General features: G+C 43.1%; 1 protein-coding gene across 1 annotated transcript in view; it reads right to left on the minus strand.

Annotated features, from left to right (window-relative positions):
• Window positions 1-17,142, minus strand: part of CNR1 (cannabinoid receptor 1) — a 33,550-nt gene extending 16,408 nt beyond the window's left edge. Inside the window, exon 1 of the mRNA XM_081186994.1 lies at window positions 16,170-17,142. The gene's annotated coding sequence lies outside the window, so the exon portion shown is untranslated. The remainder of the gene's footprint in view (window positions 1-16,169) is intronic.
• Between the last annotated feature and the right edge of the window lie 2,396 nt (window positions 17,143-19,538).

The raw sequence follows: 19,538 nt of genomic DNA on the forward strand, positions 1-19,538 counted from the left end.
AGTGTCAAGTCTTTCTTTTTCAAACAGAATCAAGCAGAAAAACTTTTCCTGAATATAGGCCTGCAACTGAAGATAACATTTCATGTATCTAAAGGGGATTGCACCCAACAAAAGTCTAAATAAGCTATAATAAAATTTGCCATGAGTCACTTTGCTGTTATAGACCTATAAAATCAACTAGATAATCTGGGGAAATTTTACTTATGGTACCTAACTCTACAATCATGGAACTTTGGAGTGTCAGGCATAGCCCTACTGGCTTTAGCCCAAACGTAGCAGAGTTTTCCTGCACAGCGAGGAAGCTAGTTGCGGCAGTAATGACTAGTCAGCTAGACTCAGAATAACTATTTACAGGATTTATTAAAAAAGGAAAAATAAAACCAGCAGAGTTTCTGCATACAAATAAAAGCAAAATAAATCCTTCCTTCCTTTCTCTCTCTCTCTCATAACCATACACAGCACTTCTAACTCCTAACACACCTCACCACCAAACTGAACTAGCAATCCCTTGATAACAGAGTTGAGTGCTGGTCGTTAACCAATCAGAGTGAGTAGTTTCTAGGTCAAGCAGACCTGGGCTTTCTGCCAAGAGTAAATTGACACCAGCTTGAGTTAATTGGTGAAGCTAGAATCTGCAAGTTTCCCACGAGAACCAATTAACAGAAACTGAACACCCCCTCACAGATTCTGCTGAACAATTAACTCCAAATACACCTATGTAGGAGATTATTTTTCCAGCAAACCTAAACCCTTGCACATTCGCTTGTTCTTTATCTTTGCCAATGGTTTAGTTAATACATCTGCTACATTTTCTTCACTTGACACATAAGTACAGGTGATTACATTGTCTTGTACACAGCAACGTACATTTTGGTATTTTACAGAGATATGTTTTGAACGCGATTTGAAACCCTCTGTTTTACTTAATGTTATACAAGCTTGATTATCAATGTAAACTTGTACTGGTTCTCCACAATTTACATTTAAATCTGTTAACAAATGCTTGAAATAAATCACCTCGTTGCACAATTCACTCAATGCGGCGTACTCTGATTCCGTTGATGACACACTTACAACGTCTTGCTTGCGTGACCGCCAGCTGATTAAAGCTCCACCGACCATTATGACTAGTCCTGTGACAGATTTTCTATCTGGCAAATTTCCCCAGTCACTATCACAGTAGCAACTCAACATTTCATCCTCTGAAGAATTTAATTGTAACATATAGCCAATTGTCTGTTTGAGATATCTCAGAACTTGTTTTACCCCTTTCCAGGCATTTAGTGTGGGTTTTGAGACCAATCTACTTAATATGCCTACTGCATAGCTAATATCAGGTCTGGACCACTGTGCTATATACAATAAACTTCCAATTACAGAGTGATATACATCAGGGTGTTCAAATTCAGGACTCTCATCTGTATGAAGTGTTTTTATGAAACCTGGATCCATAGGCACCGCTGCCCCTTTGCAATCCTGCATCCTGTATGTAGTCAGTAGTTGTTTAACTTTGTTCTGCTGACTAATTAGGCAGCTGCCATCTTGGGCCCAGCACACTTCCAACCCTAGATATGTCCTAACCGGACCTAAGTCTTTCACTTTGAACTTACTGGACAATTGCTTGGCAAACCTTTTAGTTTGTTTATCTGTTTTACAGGCATACAATACATCATCTACATAAATCAGACAAAACTCTTGATCACTGCCTGTACCACGTACATAAACACAATTGTCAGCTGTACTCTGCTTGAAACCAAATGACACTAAGGCCTCATGGAAACATTTGTTCCAAGATCTTGCAGCCTGTTTGAGACCGTATAGAGCTTTGTTTAATTTTAACACTCTATTGGAACCTGTCTCATAACCAGGCGGTTCGGCTAGATACAGGTCTTCTGATATTGATGCATGTAAATATGCAGTCTGGATATCAAAATGGTTTAACAGGAGTTTTCTCTTTGCTCCAAGCGTTAGAATCAGCCTTACACTGTCCCCCTTAGCAGTAGGGGAAAAAGTCTCGTCATAATCTTTTCCAGGCCTCTGAGAGTATCCTTGAGCAACTAAACGAGCTTTGTATTTGTACTCTCCTGTCACCAGAGGTTTAAGTTTGTACACCCACCTGCAGCCTACAACCTTTGCCCCCTCAGGCGCTGCTACTGGTGAAAAAACCTTGTGCTCATTCAGAGAGGACATCTCTTCCTCCATTGCCTGTTTCCAGCGCTCTGCCTCCTCTTTTGGTAACTTTAACACCTCCTGAAAACTCTTGGGTTCTGCACTTACACTAAACACATTTGCAGTATCAGGAGAAAAACGCACCGGAGGCACTCCTTTGTTTTGTCTTTTAGATCTTCTGGGAGAAAATTTTTCTTCTGACCCACTTTCCTCCTCAGAACTACGACCTCTCTTTTGTTGCTTAGCAACTGGTCTTTGGCTAACTTCACTTTCCTGAGAGCTCTTATCTGAACTTTCCTCCCCCTCAGACTCTGACTCCCTGTGTCTACCTTCAGAGTCATGAAGCTCCTGGGAAGGTTCAAACCAAACCTCAGTATTGGCATGTAGTCTCTCCCAGCCACTATGTTCACAAAAACTGGCATTCCTGGAGATCACAATGCCATTTGTCCCTTCAGCAAAGCGGAAACCTTTTCCCAGCTCCTGGTAACCCACAAACACTAGCTGTTTGGTCTTAGGATCTCCCTTCTTTCTCATTTGTTTCGGAATTAATACCCAGGCTTTTGATCCAAACACATGCAAATGGTCAATTTTAGGTTTTTTCTGAAACAATTTAAAGTACGGGGTTGTACCTATTGTTTGATGAAAGAGCCTATTTTGGAGATAACACGCGGTGAGCATGCTCTCCCCCCAATAAGACATGGGTAAATCAGCATCATCAAGCATGGCAAACATCATATCTTGTAAAGATCTGTTTTTCCGCTCTGCAACGCCATTCTCCTCTGGGGAAAAAACGTTCGTTTTTCTATGCCCAATGCCACGCTTTTGTAACCAATCTCTAAAGGCATTTGACATAAACTCGCCGCCTCTGTCCGTCTGAATCCTTCTGAGTTTAACAGACAGAAATCTTTCCACAGATGCCACCCAGCCTTTAAACTTAGTGAACACGTCACCCTTATTCTTCATGGGAAAAACCCAGGAGTAACGCGTAGCGTCATCCACAATTGTTAGTGAAAAACGCGATCCACCCCTGCTTACAGCAAATGGACCAATTACGTCCATGTGAACCAGCTGTAGCGGTGACTCACTAACTCTGTCACTTCTGGGGTAAGAGACTCTGTGGGTTTTAACCTTTTTACACACATTACAATCAAGGTACTTGTTACAACTCTTTAAATTACCCCCATCAGCCAATTCAGACATTTTTAGTACACTTTTCCAGCAAGCATGCCCCATTTTCCTATGCAATAAGTGCACACAGTTGTCATGTATAGCTTTGTTATCAGGCTGAGATTTACTGACTACTGCTGCAACTTGAGATCCTGCTTTAAGCCAAAACAAGCCTCCCTCTGACTTAGCAGTGCCTAAAATCTCACCAGCCTTCTTAATAATGCAACTGTCTCCTTCAAAATACACTTTAAACCCAGCTTTTAGCAAACAATCTACAGACATCAGATTGCTCCTTAATGACGGCACACAAAGTACATTTTGCAGGCATTCACGAAGACAAGGAACAAAAACTGCACCCCCCGAAATCACTTCGGAAGTACTTCCGTCTGCTAGAGCCACCTGGCTGCGCTGTGCTGAGTTCTTGGAAACAAACAATTCATCTGAATTCACGATGTGGCGAGATGCTCCCGAATCGACCACCCAGACCGCTTGTTTCTCATCAGCAATCTTGACCTCGCCGGTCACCAGCTGAGCCGACTGTTTTCGTTTGAAGAAGTTCTTTTTCCGCTGCTGCTGCTGCTGATCTTGTCTCTGCTCCTGCACCGGCAACTGAGACTTGACCAACTCCGGACATTGTCGTTTTAGATGCGCTGAAGACCCACATCGGAAACAACGCCTAACAGCAAACGCTGACTCCTCACCAGTATGCTGCTTTTGCTTCACCTCTGGCACGGCATGAGAACTCCTTCCAAACAGCCCGCCTGTAGAAGCCTCTGCAGCCAACGACCTTTCTTGCCTCTTCTGCCATTCTTCAATCAAACGCCCAGTAACGTAACTGACTGATAAGTCACGCTCCTGTATGCCTTCTAGAGACAAAACTAAATTATCCCAGCTTTCCGGGAGAGAACTCAAAATAATAGCCACCTTCTCCTGCTGGTCTAATGCACAGTCTCTTTCCTGTAGCGCAGCAAACTTTAACTGTAAACTGTGTAGGTGTTCCTGCATTGTAACCCCAGGCTGTAACATTGCCTTGTACAATGCCTTGCGAATGAACAGCTTGGAAACCGCTGTCTCACGCACATGGAGTTCTTTAAGTGCTTGCCACACACCTCTAGCTGTCTTGATTCCCCTCACATACGGCAACTGGGAATCTTCCAGCCCCAAGACAATTGTGGCCCTTGCTCTTTGGTCTTTATCGAGGTCTTCATCATCAGGCTTCGCAGGAAACTTACTCACCACTTGCCAGAGACGATCCCTCTGCAGCACTGCCTGCATGCGTTCCGACCACAGCAAGTAATTGGAGTCATTCAGACGCTCAAAAGCCATCTGAACTGGTTGTGAGGCCATCTTGAGAGCGATGTCCCTGGAACCCGGAACCAGCTACTCACGACCACCGAGAGAGAAAACAGGAACCACAGCACCCAGCACTCACACGCTGCAGCTGTTGTCCTAGTGTCCACTGCGTCACCAGCTCACCACGGTCAGGAACCAGCCAGGAACAACAACCTCTGGAACTACTGGAACCAACGCCGTTGATGCTGACACCACCGCAACTCAGGCTGGCAGCACAATGCCCATAACCTCATGGAACTTTGGAGTGTCAGGCATAGCCCTACTGGCTTTAGCCCAAACGTAGCAGAGTTTTCCTGCACAGCGAGGAAGCTAGTTGCGGCAGTAATGACTAGTCAGCTAGACTCAGAATAACTATTTACAGGATTTATTAAAAAAGGAAAAATAAAACCAGCAGAGTTTCTGCATACAAATAAAAGCAAAATAAATCCTTCCTTCCTTTCTCTCTCTCTCTCATAACCATACACAGCACTTCTAACTCCTAACACACCTCACCACCAAACTGAACTAGCAATCCCTTGATAACAGAGTTGAGTGCTGGTCGTTAACCAATCAGAGTGAGTAGTTTCTAGGTCAAGCAGACCTGGGCTTTCTGCCAAGAGTAAATTGACACCAGCTTGAGTTAATTGGTGAAGCTAGAATCTGCAAGTTTCCCACGAGAACCAATTAACAGAAACTGAACATACAAAGCATCACAGAATGGATATGGGCTTTTTCATGATTATCCCTGCAGTGACTCATAAGATTAAACACTTGTTATTACTTATTTTCTGCATTTCTTTTTCACATGGGGAAAGTATAGAGCATTTGGACACTCCCCCCCCCCGTGTGTTATGTGGTGTGTGTGTGTGTGTACAAGCTCATTCAAAATACTATGGTCTTATTTAAATCTCTTACAACTGCTTATTAGTAATCACCTCCTAAATCCGGCCTGCAGACGGCCCAGGAATCAGTGTGTTTTTACATGAGTAGAATGTGTGCTTTTATTTAAAATGCATCTCTGGGTTATTGTGGGGCATAGGTATTTGTTCATTCCCCCCCAAAAATATATATAGTCCGGCCCCCCACAAGGTTTGAGGGACAGTGGACCGGCCCCCTGCTGAAAAAGTCTGCTGACCCCTGGACCAGATGGTCCCTTACAACTCCACAATTCTGTGGTTCTATGTATCAGCTCTGTGTAAGGATAGAACACTGGCCCTGAGGTTGTGCACTCTGATGCTCCCAGAGAGCATGGTTGAAGTTAATAGTGGGATTATGGGAATAGAAATGCCCACCCACACAAAGTTAATCAAAGTAAGACTGCCTAAGAATGCCCTAATATTAGTCACAAAACATCTGTTTATTATTATTGGGGGGGGGGACTATTTCAAAAAAATTAAAAGCAGTGGCCCAGATGAAGTGTCAAGCTTCAGCTATTTGCTTTATCTCTGACTGAAAAAGAAGTTTGACTGACATTTTAAAAGTTGCTAACGTATTTGTTGTACAAATTTACTGAGCACTAGAGTTGGTAGAAGTGAGTTCCACAGATTTTGTGCTGATGCAAACAAAAAAATATCTTCCAGGCAAAAATGAAGCAGGCCCGTTTTTTTCAGCAAAAAGTAAAGAAATATAAAAAAACAAACAAACCACATTTGTAGAAGCTGCACTGAGACCATTACAAAAAAACACCTCTCTGCTATGGCTATACCCCATCCGCACTGTATATTTTAAAATAAAAAGGTGGGGTTTTGCTGGCTTTAAAACTGGTAAAAGGTATATTATTATTATTTAGTACATGTATATCAGGGACATCCAGCTCCCAAGAGACTGTGATCTACTCACAGAATAAAAAACTAGCAGTGATCTACCCTTTTGGGGGCGGGGGTTTAGGTCAAAGTTGTTGAGCATTTTTTAGGGAGGAAGGTCAAAGTTGTTGACCTTTTTGGGGGGGTTCATGTAAAAGTTGTTGATCAGGAAACAAATGGCCTCACAGTGAAAACAACGTCTTCTGTTCTAGCGATCATGCGCAAATGGAGGATGGGCCAAGGGGGTGGGGCTGGATCCTCTTTTTCCCACGCAAAAAAAAAAAAAATCAACCACAATCGACCAAAACCTCCCAGGGATCGACCAGTCAATCATGGTCAACCAGTTGGACATCCCTGCTGTATATCTTGATGGTGTACTTGTTGAGTTCCATGATGGAAGACAAGTGCGGTGTAAATGTACTAAATTATAATATTTTTAAAAACTCAAAACTTAAAGGACTGGGAGACAGTACAAAGCAATTAATTTTGTTGCCATCTAGTTCACACTGCTGTAAATCTGTTGGATGCAAGATTCAAAAGAAGAAATGTAAGTGATCATAGCACTATTTCTGCATTTGACTGGATTACAAAACAAGCAGCACGCTTGATGCTAGAAAGGGACTTTCAAATGTTGCAGACTGCAGAACATCTTCAAGTATTTGGCCAAGGAATGTAGTCTGAGATTCTGCCAGGCATATTCGTCCCGCAACATGGCGGCAAGGCCTTTGTACAACACAGCCTCCCAAATCTCCTTGCTTCTTACCTACTTTAGGTTCCTCCATCTTCTTCTGCATTATGTTAAAGAAAATGATCTATGTTTGGAAATACTAACACTAAATCAAAAAATAAACAAAAATGTGAAAAGGTAGGAAACTTTTTGAAATTGGGCAAACCTTCAGTTTTCAGTAATTCATGATAAATATGACAGTTATGAAGAAACGGATATGGATAATGGTAGCTTAAAAAAAGACGCTGCTTGAATTTCATGCAGTGGTCATTTAGTATTGTTTTCCCTCCCCGCCTTTTATGAAAATGAATGATTTATGTCTGCTTGATACTGTGAAGGACTGGAAAGAGACAAAATAATTTGCAGAATAAATAATAATTTGTTTTACTATAACACTGTTGGTTTATATTTTTCTTGGGTTTTTGCCTGTACCTCGTAAACGGACAAAATCAAAGAGATTCTAGCTTCCTTAGTGCTCATCAACTTGTAGCTACTTTTGTAACAAAATATGTAAAGAATAAATTTAATTTGTAATCACTGTCTGAATTAACTGTACTTTTAATGTACCAGACATGATCATTCTATGGCAAACCAAGTTATATATGATGCATTTTATGTTCCTTAAGTAGTGAAGTGACCTTTGATATGTAGTGCTTTAATGAAATATTCAATTTTTAAATAAATTTCTGGAAAATGTGCTTTCTTCCAGAAAAAAGATCCCCCATGGTTTCAAAAATTCCAGATATTTTACATCTCTAATCAAGCTGTTGAAGGAAAAAAAGAGGGAAGATTCTTGAGCTAGCTTAAAGTAGGTTGACAGACGACTTTAAAAAGGGCACTTTTTAATTGAATTTTATAAAGAATACAGAGTATTTGAAGGTTTTTGAGGATATGTCTTCTCGCTTATTTATTTAGTTCTAAGCTATATCCTATCTCAGGGGCTCAAGGGGGTTACAATATCTTGCAAATATTAAAAATGTAATATAAAAAGACACAAGACGAGTAATATGGAAAGGTGGTAATGATCGAAAGTTGAACCTTTGACCCAACTAAACATGCTTAAAGATTAGAGTTAAAGCTTGAGGGAAACCATAAACCACTGTATTTCATTCATGTATAATTATATTTAAGAAATGACCCTTTTTCTGGACAATAATGTTTGGAGTATGGATATGGATTTCATCAGACAGTACAAATGAGATGCTGGAGGCCTAAGGTAATGTTGCAGATGAAGTAGTGAATTGTTTTATGTGGGAGGAAAGGGAGAGCCAGCATGATGGATGGTGGCAGGGTTATGGACGGAAGAAGAGGCAAGAAACACATCATGAATTTTGGGAACAACAGCCATTTTCTACCAAAAGTAAAACTGAGGTAAAAAGTATTGACTACGTGCCTTATTTTAAGCGTATACTTCAGAAGTCCATTTGTAGAATGGTTAACATATTTGATATAACGTATCAGCAAAACTATAATGAGTATCATTGATTTCCCAGCCAGATTTGACATGGAGAGAAGTATTTTCAATGTAATAGGTTTGCAGTGTACCAGTGGTTTTTCAAAGGGTGCGGTGTGTCACACTGGTTTTGCAGGAGAGGGTGGCAAATGTAGTGGGAAGATTCAAAGGCAACCAATATTATATTTGGGAATGAGTCATGTTCCTACAAAGCTATTGTTTTATACTTTCTGGATGTCCTGTGATCATATTATAAAGTGACTGTGTACTGTGATATAAACCAAGCACTGCCGGGAGTTGTTTCTTGTTGTTTTCCACTGCATTTCTGATCAATTAAAAATTCAATTGTGGTGCGAGCAAGTTTTCATTCTGAAACTGTGGCCTAGAGAAAAGTTTGAGAACCACTGCAGCATACTGTCAAATGATAAATGCAGATTGGTCTGATGAGAGGCGTGAAATGGAATCTGATGTAATAGCACCAAGAAAAAGCTGAGAAATAATTGTCAGTTTTCTCAAAGAAAGAGCTGATTTTGAAAGAGCACAAACTACTCATTAAGGAAATTGTTGGTGTTTTATGATTTTGGAGACAATCCAGAACTCAATCCACAATGGGAAGTTAAATTATTCATAGAATGATTAAATATACAAGTTTATATGTGAGACATGAATGGGCCATGAGGCAATAAAGGTAAAGGTAAAGGTACCCCTGCCCGTACGGGCCATACTGTAATGTAAAAGTTTCATAGACCCAATATCAACTCTGAAAAGGGATTTGGGACAATATTTCAAGCCACCTACCCTAGTGCAGGTCTGTCAAAGAGGCTGTTGCCACAGATGCCATCTTATCCAAACCTCTTCACCTCTTTTGCTTCTAGACTGGCAAGTGTAGGGACAGGTGCCACCTCTTTGGTACCTGGATTTAACCCAAGAACCTCCAGTTGCGGTCTTGTTTTTTTAGACTACAAGTAGTGATGAACGCAACTGCAAACACATTTTCTTAACATTAAACTGATGGAGGAAATCATTGATGCATTATTACGCTTGGTAAAACTCTGCTGTTAAGAAAGAAAGAAAACATACTCTCTGTCATCCGCTTAAGTGATGAACACTTCTCAAGATGATGTTTTATGCCTCTCTTCAAAGCTGAATTCAAGTTAAGTAGGTATTCAGATACATACCCTAAGGGAAACAAATAGCTGGTGAAACAGATACTTCCTAGCGTTTCAAGATATCACACCAGATTGTTGGGCCACGCAGCATACATTGAAAACGTGCAGATGCTTCTGCTTATGTAAAAAGAAAGAATTATAGTGGATAATACTATTCAGAACAACAAAGCGTGGGTGATGTCACATCTGCAAGCCTCAACTGCAAAAAAAAAATATGTTTAATGTAAAAATGCATTTCCATATGCTAAAGGGAGTAGATTAACTCACTCTGCACACATATAAACAACAACTATTATGTCAGCTCACTTGAGCAATGAAAAGCTTACAGATATTGAGGTAGTTCTTGGTATCAGCAAATGAAAATTGTTTATGCTGAAGTGCAAACAATGAAGCTGAGAAATATCCAATGTGTTTTAATACATGCCAGAGACACTTCATGTGGAATATCTATCATATGTGAAATTCATACAAAAAAGCTTTCTGAAAAGAGGGAATACAGAAGAGGGATGGGGTGGAAGGGCTCCACTGAGATTATACTAAGACGTTTAATTTGCTCTCCGCACCCCAAGTTGGATCCAGAGCTGCTCTTCTGCAAGTGGAAAAGCTCATTCTGTCCACATGAGGGACTGAGATCCAGAAGCAGGTTCCCCTGGATTGAGTGGAAGAGGGTTCTCTCGACCCCTGGGGCCCATGCCCTCACTCCCAAGCTGTTCTGCATGGGGAAATGCAGAGGGAAGATCTTTGCATCAGCAAATATCACCTTCTCCCCTTCTCTAGCTCATGGTGGATACAGTAGATCTAACCTATCTGCACACTATGTTAAAAACAGGCAGACGTGACTAAAAATAACGATTCCGTACTAATTTAACATAGTCATCAAGGGGAGAAGAGCTTTGCAAGCTTTCCTAAAATGCAGGTGTGAAAATTTACTCCAGCTGGGCTAAAATAAGATTTTTATAGTGTTACTTAATCAGCATCGTCTACTCAAGTCTTTCTAGTAAACATGACTAACTCAATACACATGATTGCTTCAGATAAGGTCATCTCTAGACCATGTAAAATATTACAGCTTTGGTACGGCCTTTTCCTCGTACATTTTCAGTGAATAAAATTGATATACAGAAGTACCTAATTTGTTCATTATCAACAGACGGGTCTGTGCTGGAGGGCGGGGGGGGGGGGGCAGCCAGATATTCTTGCCCAGGGTCTTGGATGGCTAAGCTAGACCAGTTGCTTTTTGTTTGAGGTAATAACTTTATTCTTATAAGACTCCCACCTCAGGCCTCAGGCAAGCTCTGCAGGGGCCTGCCAAGAGATCAGATGCCAGAAGATCAGATGCAAAAGAAAACAGGGTTCATGAACCTTTAATTGTTGCGTAAGAAGGGGGATTTAGGTAGGTGATGCACATTTGAAGTTTCCTACATAATCAATAAAGGTAGAGATGTCTGGATCTCTACTATATCTGGTTGGCCTGCCATGGGGTAACATACTAGAAAAACATGGACCTAGTGCATTTGGGAATGTAGCAAAATAAAGGCTACTTTTATTACATAGAAAGAAACAGAAGACTATGCTACAATTTGTAACTGTATTCTTTTAATTCAAGAAAAAAGTTTACAAAATGTTCTTCCAGATTACAAACCTAGACTTGTAACCAGTTCCATAGACTTGATTCCCAAATAATTCCATGCAAATAGATGTGTTTAGCTTTTGGATTTCAGTAACAATATCACTTCACATATTTTATTCTATTGAGATCAAGCGTTCTTTGAAACACAACTATATACACAGAACTATAACCCCAAATGCACACTGAGAGAGCAATTCTGTTCTTGTCTACTTAGAAGCAAGTCCCCCGAGTTCACTTGAGCTTACTCCCAGGTAAGTCATTATAGGACTGCAGCCTTACAGTACAAGCATAACTACGTCTACTCAGCTATGAGTTGCATTGAGTCCAGTGAAGGTTATTCCCAGGTGAGTATAGGACTGCAGCCTTAGCAAACTCTTAGTTCTAACATCATATGTGCCAGCAGTATAAGAACAGAACAGCTTAAATTTTATCACAGCTTCTATTCAAATTTATTAACATAATGTCATTTTAGGCCTGTTTTGGCACGCTTGCAAAACTGCTCTGAACTAGACGTTTAGTCCCCTACAAGTAAGAAAACAAGAGCAGCATTGTTGCAATTAAGGGCCCATTTCTCTCTGTCTTCTGTGTCCATTTGTACAGTTGCTTTAATCCTGGACGAGTCTCAGTGTTAGGATTGTTGGCAGCAGTTGACCGTACAATGCCTGAGTTTCAAAAAAGGTAAAATATTCAACTTTTCACAATGAATACATAGGAATTATTTTGGGACGGCTTGGGGGGGGGGTGCAACTCTGAAATATGGAGGAATTGCTCCAAATGGCATCCTTCTGAAAGTGAACGTTTTTGAAAACTAATAATATAGCCACGAACAAAGGAGAGTCGGGAAAAGACTCACACCTTAACAAGAGACAAAAATGAATTCTGAAGATGCTTTGAAGTATGATTGATTTGGTGGAGAAAATTCATAGAATCAGTTGCTTTGAAAAGGACGTGAATCTTTTAGGGTATTATAAAAAAAAACACCTTTCCCCATAAGAAATTAGTGAGATGCGTGGGAGTGAGTGGATGAAATAGAATTGTACAGTTGAAGGGGGGGTTAACTCTAAAATTATTAGCTATTTTATTTTTAATTTTTTAGAATTCATTTATATCACCCCTTTCCTTCATCAGTGAACCAGGTTTCCCATCCAGGCACTGACCAGATCCAGACCTGCTTCACTTCAGAAAGGGTAACAGCCTTTAGACCGTATCTATGTATGATATGCTGTTTTATATGCTGTCTAGGATTTTGCTTCATTTTAATCTCTTGACTAAACTGCTTCAGTCACAAACAGAGACTAGTACTCAAAGTTTCAGTTATGAAAGCAGCACTGAAAATTTCTATTCGATCTCAGTCTCTGAGCTTTCTTAATCAAAACTACAGTATGTTTATTTATGAAAGTAGGAAGAATTCAATTAGAAATTTGAATTCAGAATCACAACGGCAAAGTTTGCCCAGGACACATCATCCGTTTAGCAAAGCATTAAAAAAAAAAAAACTTGTAAGGATGCCCTTTATGCAATGGAACCAATGTAATTATTTAAAGAACAGCTAATAAAGTCAAAGACATCACACTCTTGCAGTGCAATACGCTGCATTTATATTTGAAATTGAATTTATTCCCAAGTAAACATGTTTAGGAGTGCAGGTGACATCCAACATTGGTCATACTCAAGAGTAGGCCCACTGAAATCAATTAATGCACTTAAATTCCTTGATTCCATAGGTATAAACTGAGTATGATTAATGTTGGATATTACTCATGATCTTGGATTTTTTCCAGATTTGTTATTTTTCCATTACTTTCCAATTTGAGGTGTTAGAGGAGGCTGATGATGTATATTAATAGAAAACATATCTTACATTCCTTGAAGACTTCTCTCTTTTTCAGTGCTCATTAGTTTTGAAATTAAATTATTGGTTTTATAAATTCAGCTCAAGATCATTTTATTCAGGTAAGTTCTATACTTCATCCCAATATATTCTAAAAGGTGACTGTGTGTGTTTTTGCTGCAAAGCCAATTTTGAGTTAATGCAATTTTACATGTGCATATTTGGCTTAAACTAATTAGACACTCCTGCTTTCTCTCTTATTGTAAATTTACACTTGCTGCATAACATGACCTATCACCATAATGACTGCTATTTCTTCTTCTTCTTCTTACTGAGTAGAAGAGGCAACATCTCTGTAATTTCTATTATGTGCAGTCTGTGTAAAAATAAGCTCTGCTAATTGCTGCAGTGTTAACCATCTTATTACTTAAAATGCATTTTTTAAAAATGCTGCTCTGGCTGGGTTCTTTAGGCCAAACAACAACAGCAATAATACCAGCAGACAGAGAGGTGCTTGTTCTTTAAGGCAAGGAAGAACAATAACACTGGAGGAACATACAGGAAGAGTGAGAACGACCCACCACCATATTTAAGCCTTTTAAATCAGAATCATCATAATACAAATAAAACTTTGCATCATTATTGCTTAGCATGTACAAATAAACCTCCAAAGAGATCCCCCCCAAAAAAATCTGATTAATTGAATTTATTTTCCTAGATGGTTTCAAAGTAACCACACAATAGGCAACCAAGCCATATTGCATGCTGAAGGCATATTTTTTCCTTAAAAGTAAAATTCATAGCATTCTTCAAAGCAAGATAATGGCAGTTATCATCTAATATTGTTATATAGTTAAATATATATATTAGTAAAGTGATGTCAGAAATCACCATTTCATCCAAGGCTTGAGACATACCTCGCCCTGGAAGCTTTTCACTGTATCTTGTACTTTTGATAGAAGCCCACCCAAAGAAGAGTTTGTTTGTCAAAATACCTGATGCTTAACACCAAAGATTTAACCATTTCTTACTTGCTGTAGATAATTCTACTAGACTGGATGGTGGGGAGGAATCATAAAATATTTAGAGGCTATTGGATGCTCAGTGTTTTGTTTATACCTCACTGAGCATCTCTGCATCCAGGATAACCACCAGTGTTCAAAAAAACAAAAACCCTATAGTTGCCTTTTCCTGCTGTTTAGAACCTTAACTGTTGGGAGTTGAGGCGGGAGGGAAGGGGAGAGGCGAGAGAAGAGATAATACAGGAAAAATCAATAAGAATGTCTTCCATTATTAATCACCAAAGGGTTAGGATTAAAGACGAAACCCTCTATGTCAGACAAAGTCCTATGGGAACCTAGAGGTTGACTGCTCTGAAAGGTTCTGTATGGAGAAGAATGAATGCATATTAGCCATAAAACTACCAGTCTTTAGCTTCTACAAAGCTGCCTCTTGTCAGATCTCACATCCCTCCACCCCCCCTGTGCCCCCCCATCCCCGTTAAGATCACATCCATTAACAGAAGAAATGAACCTGGAGAAAATATATTTTCCATTCACTCAATCTTGCCTCATTACATAGTCACTCTGCCCTGATCTCTTCTGGATCAGATCAATGATACCTGTAACACGAAGGAAATAAAAGAGCAGTGCACCATTTGCCATATGCAAAGGACCTTTATTAACACAACACAGCATCTGCAAATTTCTGGTTGCTTTTAAGAATCCATTGATTTTGATTATGCTATCACACAATGGAACGACAAATAAGACACGCCAAAATCTAGCGAAGCCACCTGAACACCGCTTTGCAGTTTTAACCTCAAATGGGTGAAGTGCAACAAAGTCTAGGCTGAGGTCTCAGGCTCAGTGTCCACAAATAACTCTCCTATAAAGCACTAATTCATTCAATGACTGTTAATTGAGGTCACCTTCTGCCTTTTTATGCTCCTGTATAATTCCAGACTGGTTATTTTCTTTCCCTAACAAAGGACATTAGAGGGGACATTTATATTCTGGGGCCACAAATACATAAATAAAAACTTTCCTGGTTCATCAGGTGCTGTGGATTTCATACAAGCCCCAGTGAATTGTTATGATTTTCCGTTTCAGACCATTTTTTAAACAGATGCCTACACTGATCCTATGTAGAAAATTGCCCAGTTTGAGAGTGCAGAGCATTTATGCATCTGGTACGATACCTGAATTGCTGTAGGCGGCTCTCAAAAGATTCATAGTTACAACAATACAGATACTATACAAACAATAATTAGAAAGCGGTTGGGTGGGATATATGTATATAAACATATGCGCGCGCTCTCGCGCTCACTCTCTCTCTCTGACACACACACACACACACACACACACACACACACACACACACACACAGTGAGCTACCTATCTGTGACACATAAACTACTTGATCTTCCTAAACTAAAGCTTTCCAAAAATCCATCCCCTGGGGAAACAGATCACGCATTAATTGGCATTTCGGAGAATGCTACTTGGCAGCAACTTCCACCGATTCGTCTGCTGATGACCGGGATCCAAAGGTGCAGTCCGGACAGAGGAATCAGTGGAGATTTTGCTCTGAGGACTGAACTCTCAAGGGCTTGCGTCTACCCAGAGGAACACCTTGAAACCGGCACCTTGAGGCGAGTCCAGCGAGGTCCTCGCCTTCCAAGGAGTTCGCCCCTGAAATTCGGAGCACCGCGCGGCTCCACGCGCAACTATCCTGGGCGGACGGGTCTGAGTTCCAGGCGGGGTTCTCCATCCAGCCCTGCGCGAGCAGCAACGCCGCGCTCCCGGCTCCCCCTTGCTGACCTATAGACATTGTCCGCCCGGGTCTCCTTGCCCAAAGAGAAGCTGCCCCCCCCCCCCACGTCCTTACCTTTCCCCACGTTCACATGGCCCGTCTCTCGCAGCTCCCTCGGATGAGGGGAGGCGGCGCGGCGGGGGTGGTCCGGAGAGCGCGCGCTGGGTCTTCGCGCCTCGCGCTCCCTTCGCGGTGGAGGCGCGCTGCTGCTCCAAGGCTGACCCTCGGCGGGCAGCGAGCGGGGCGAGCTTTTCCGCCCGGCGGCACTGACTGAGGGGAGGGGAGCGGAGGGCTGGACGGGGAGGGATGGGGGAAGAGAAGGCGGCGCGAAGGTAGGAGGAAAGGGAGAGGAGAGGGGAGCAGCTCCGCGTTCCTCTCGGCCCCTCAGGTCTGGCGCCGGCCTCGGTCTCCCGCGCCGCTCGCCATGTGCTTCTCTTCTGCGCTGCTCCTGGAGCTCTGAGAGGAAAAGGAACTGTGCCCAGCGCCCTCCCCGAAGCCCCGTCCTCCTCTTCCTCCTCCTCGGCTGCTGCGGCTTGTTGCCCGACGTCTCCCCTCCTCAACAGCTTGCCTCGCCGCACACCCCTTCTTTCCCTCCTGGTCCCATTTATGAAGCTCAGTTGCCATCACGTGTTAATGTGCCTTTGTCCTGTCGCTGGCAGCAGCGGCAGCAGAAGCGCGGCAACAGTAACTAGCGCGGAGGGAGGGAGGGAGGCAGGCAAGGAGGGAGGGAGGAAGGAAGGACGGCGTGGGGGGTGGGGGACCAGGTAAGAGCGCCAAACTTCGCGAGTGCGACGCATGAGGCGGGCAGGGAGGCGCGCTGTGTTGTGCGCGCGTGCGTGGAGGGACGGCGGGGCGAGAAAACAGGGCTCTTTCCTGGGACTGCGCAGGGGGAGTGGGGGTCAGTGGAAAGGGGCCGTTTCTGGAGTGCTGAGGGACACGCTGTTGTTCTTGCTAAGGGGCTGAAGTCCCCTGTGGGGCGACGGCATTCGTGCCTCGGCTGCTCTCCTTGGAAAGCAAAGCGTGCGGCTCGTTTTGCCCGCGCTCCCGCTCTCGAGAGGCCGTATCGATGACTGGCACCGGCGCAAAGATACCGGTTGCTGCCGCTGCGTGCGTTGGTTGGCGAAGGCGGAATGGACGGGGGCAAGGGGGCTTCGAGGGGTCGGCGCAGTGGGGCGCCCCAGCGCAGCTCGTGGGGCGCGGGGCACAGCAGGCGGGCTGAGGCGGGAGAAATAGAGCCGCGCGGGACCGGGATGCCCTCCGGCTCGAGGCCCCAAGGGCGCTGGAGGGGCGGAGAGTTGAAGGAAAGTTAAGCTGCGAGGGAGGCCTTTCACGAGAGACCTGCTTTATTTCAATCTTGAAAAGTGACCTGAGGCTCCTCGTGCCGAGGGCGAGACCTCTGCTCGGAGCCACCGGCAACAGCCTAGCAACGACTCCGGCCCCCTCCTCTCCTCCATCCAGTGAGGGGCTTTGCATTATTCATACTAATTTGACTCCCCTCATCATCTCGGCAGGTTTCTCTTTGGAATTACAGATTATTATTTTTCTCTCCCAGCCCCTGCATAACACGGCTGGCTCCTCAGGGAGCGCGTTTTCCCGCCCTGCCCGGCCACCCCTCGAGGCGAGTTTGTTCGCGGCCTTCTTACCCACCCCATAAACAAATCTGGCTCGGTGGGTTTTGTGACCACACCATTGCTCAGTTTTCTGACTGGGATGATATGCCCGGGAGAGGACCCTGCTCCTTTCCTCTCCCAGCGCCTTCTGGGAGCGCACGAGCAGGCTGTTGCAGCAGCCGGAGCAAGGAGGGGCGCGGGAAAGGCGCGAAGGAAAGCCGCCGGGCGCAGTTGCCGCCGCCGGGCCTCTGCTGCGCTCCATGTGCGCAGATCTGGCTGCCCTTCTTCGCGAGGGGGCGAGAGGAGCGCAGAGTGGGTGGTGGTGTTTTTATGTTTGTCTCCGGCAGCGTCTCTCTCCCCCCCTTCTCCACCCCCATTTCAGTGATCAATACTACAGCTATAACTGCAACGCATTTAGACTGAATCCTCCTCCCACACTCTGGCGCATATTCCAGTCCCGTATGATCTGTTATGCAGGGAATAGACTGGGAAGCACGTGACAGGCCGTATTTATATGGTGCTTCTAGAGTTCTCCGTGCAAAACATTTTGCAGGCAGATTTCAGTAATTCTTTCCAATAACCTGGCAAGGCTGTATCATTTTTCTCATATTAGTGACAGCATTCGGTCCACACACTTCTTTAAGTGTCGCCTTAAAACATCTCTGTTTTCCCTGGCCTGCTGAGATTTTAATATGCAATGCAATTGGTATGCATGTTTTCTTGGAGGTAACTCCCACTGTGTTCAGTAGGGCTTATTCCCAAATAAGCCTCCTCCGTTGTCTTTCCTTACCTCCTCCTTCCTTCCTTCCATTTATTTAAACAACATGCTGGCATTGTCATTGTTCATTCCGTTTTACACTGGGCAGCACCTTGCTTTCTCCAATGGCCTTAAGAAATAACAAAATCATATTATGTCAGAGGCACGTTTTGGAAGAAGACTTCCAGGTCTGCAGCTCAGGCTCTTTGTATTAGCATTATGCTGCACTAGCTCTTAATGTAATTTGCATTGTTGAAGGGAAGCGAGTGCAGACAACCAGTAGCCACTGGGAACCCAATGGAACCAACACAGAGCTTTTGAAATGAAGAAAATAAATACATGGAATATTATAAAAGCTGCAGTGCTTTTCTCATGCCTGCCATTCTATAATCATGGCAATATTACACAATGATTTAATGAGTAACAATGCTAAACAGTGCTAAATAAATATTGGATTTGCGGTCTGGTCGCATGGATCTATCTCGCCTATCATTAGAGTGCCTGGAATTGCTATGAAGGCACAAGGCTGTATTGGGGCATTCCAAGTCTGGGTGGCTCAGTTGGTTAGAGCATGGTGCTGATAATTCCAAGGTTGCAGGTTCAATTCCTGTGTGGGACACTTGCATATCACTGCATTACAGGGGGTTGGACTAGATGATCCTCAGGGTCCCTTCCAACTCTACAATATGATTCTATATGTACAACACTTCCAGGGATGGGGAAGAGGCAGGTCCTCTCCGTCAGTTTCCTAACGGCATTCCACCCCTGGCAGATGTACCTAGGTAAGCTTATCCTGTGCAACATTGTGCCAGGCTTTTCTGATAGTAAGGGTTTGTTGTCCAGCAAGTAGCAGTAGTGGAGACTAGTGCACTCAGTCTGCCCTCTGCTAATCCCCACCTGCCTTCTTTCTTACAGCTACCAATCCTGGGAGCAGCTTTCTCCTCCTTAGTCTCAGTTTTTACTTTGTAGGGAGATGATGAGGACAACACAATACAGTCATACCTCTTGTTACGTTTGCTTCAGGTTAAATCTTTTCAGGTTGCGTCCTGCAGCGACCCGGAAGTACCCGAAAGGGTT

The sequence above is a fragment of the Podarcis bocagei genome, assembly GCF_964188305.1.
Source record: "Podarcis bocagei genome assembly, chromosome: 3".
NCBI lineage: Eukaryota > Metazoa > Chordata > Lepidosauria > Squamata > Lacertidae > Podarcis > Podarcis bocagei.